Source organism: Atractosteus spatula (assembly GCF_055471065.1).
Source record: "Atractosteus spatula isolate fAtrSpa1 chromosome 17 unlocalized genomic scaffold, fAtrSpa1.hap1 SUPER_17_unloc_2, whole genome shotgun sequence".
NCBI lineage: Eukaryota > Metazoa > Chordata > Actinopteri > Semionotiformes > Lepisosteidae > Atractosteus > Atractosteus spatula.
The window spans coordinates 702,501-705,000 of NW_028296634.1; positions in this window are offsets into that span (position 1 = coordinate 702,501).

The window sequence follows — 2,500 nt, forward strand, 5'->3', positions numbered from 1 at the left end:
TCGTAAATAAGACTAAGTCCCCCGGGTGACCAGGCCTCCGAAAAGCCGATCGTAAAAAAGACTAAGTCCCCCGGGTGACCAGGCCTCCGAAAAGCCGGTCGTAAAAAAGACTAAGTCCCCCGGGTGACCAGGCCCCTATAAAGCCGATCGTAAAAAAGACTAAGTCCCCCGGGTGACCAGGCCCCTATAAAGCCGATCGTAAAAAAGACTAAGTCCCCCGGGTGACCAGGCCCCTATAAAGCCGATCGTAAAAAAGACTAAGTCCCCCGGGTGACCAGGCCCCTATAAAGCCGATCGTAAAAAAGACTAAGTCCCCCGGGAGACCAGGCCCCTATAAAGCCGATCGTAAAAAAGACTAAGTCCCCCGGGTGACCAGGCCCCTATAAAGCCGATCGTAAAAAAGACTAAGTCCCCCGGGTGACCAGGCCCCTATAAAGCCGGTCGTAAAAAAGACTAAGTCCCCCGGGTGACCAGGCCCCTATAAAGCCGATCGTAAAAAAGACTAAGTCCCCCGGGTGACCAGGCCCCTATAAAGCCGATCGTAAAAAAGACTAAGTCCCCCGGGTGACCAGGCCTCCGAAAAGCCGATCGTAAAAAAGACTAAGTCCCCCGGGTGACCAGGCCTCCGAAAAGCCGATCGTAAAAAAGACTAAGTCCCCCGGGTGACCAGGCCTCCGAAAAGCCGGTCGTAAAAAAGACTAAGTCCCGCGGGTGACCAGGCCTCCGAAAAGCCGGTCGTAAAAAAGACTAAGTCCCCCGGGTGACCAGGCCCCTATAAAGCCGATCGTAAAAAAGACTAAGTCCCCCGGGTGACCAGGCCCCTATAAAGCCGATCGTAAAAAAGACTAAGTCCCCCGGGTGACCAGGCCCCTATAAAGCCGATCGTAAAAAAGACTAAGTCCCCCGGGTGACCAGGCCCCTATAAAGCCGATCGTAAATAAGACTAAGTCCCCCGGGTGACCAGGCCTCCGAAAAGCCGATCGTAAAAAAGACTAAGTCCCCCGGGTGACCAGGCCTCCGAAAAGCCGGTCGTAAAAAAGACTAAGTCCCCCGGGTGACCAGGCCCCTATAAAGCCGATCGTAAAAAAGACTAAGTCCCCCGGGTGACCAGGCCCCTATAAAGCCGATCGTAAAAAAGACTAAGTCCCCCGGGTGACCAGGCCCCTATAAAGCCGATCGTAAAAAAGACTAAGTCCCCCGGGTGACCAGGCCCCTATAAAGCCGATCGTAAAAAAGACTAAGTCCCCCGGGTGACCAGGCCCCTATAAAGCCGATCGTAAAAAAGACTAAGTCCCCCGGGTGACCAGGCCCCTATAAAGCCGGTCGTAAAAAAGACTAAGTCCCCCGGGTGACCAGGCCCCTATAAAGCCGATCGTAAAAAAGACTAAGTCCCCCGGGTGACCAGGCCCCTATAAAGCCGATCGTAAAAAAGACTAAGTCCCCCGGGTGACCAGGCCTCCGAAAAGCCGATCGTAAAAAAGACTAAGTCCCCCGGGTGACCAGGCCTCCGAAAAGCCGATCGTAAAAAAGACTAAGTCCCCCGGGTGACCAGGCCTCCGAAAAGCCGGTCGTAAAAAAGACTAAGTCCCGCGGGTGACCAGGCCTCCGAAAAGCCGGTCGTAAAAAAGACTAAGTCCCCCGGGTGACCAGGCCCCTATAAAGCCGATCGTAAAAAAGACTAAGTCCCCCGGGTGACCAGGCCCCTATAAAGCCGATCGTAAAAAAGACTAAGTCCCCCGGGTGACCAGGCCCCTATAAAGCCGATCGTAAAAAAGACTAAGTCCCCCGGGTGACCAGGCCCCTATAAAGCCGATCGTAAAAAAGACTAAGTCCCCCGGGTGACCAGGCCCCTATAAAGCCGATCGTAAAAAAGACTAAGTCCCCCGGGTGACCAGGCCTCCGAAAAGCCGATCGTAAAAAAGACTAAGTCCCGCGGGTGACCAGGCCTCCGAAAAGCCGGTCGTAAAAAAGACTAAGTCCCCCGGGTGACCAGGCCCCTATAAAGCCGATCGTAAAAAAGACTAAGTCCCCCGGGTGACCAGGCCCCTATAAAGCCGATCGTAAAAAAGACTAAGTCCCCCGGGTGACCAGGCCCCTATAAAGCCGATCGTAAAAAAGACTAAGTCCCCCGGGTGACCAGGCCCCTATAAAGCCGATCGTAAAAAAGACTAAGTCCCCCGGGTGACCAGGCCCCTATAAAGCCGATCGTAAAAAAGACTAAGTCCCCCGGGTGACCAGGCCCCTATAAAGCCGATCGTAAAAAAGACTAAGTCCCCCGGGTGACCAGGCCCCTATAAAGCCGATCGTAAAAAAGACTAAGTCCCCCGGGTGACCAGGCCCCTATAAAGCCGATCGTAAAAAAGACTAAGTCCCCCGGGTGACCAGGCCTCCGAAAAGCCGATCGTAAAAAAGACTAAGTCCCCCGGGTGACCAGGCCTCCGAAAAGCCGGTCGTAAAAAAGACTAAGTCCCCCGGGTGACCAGGCCCCTATAAAGCCGAT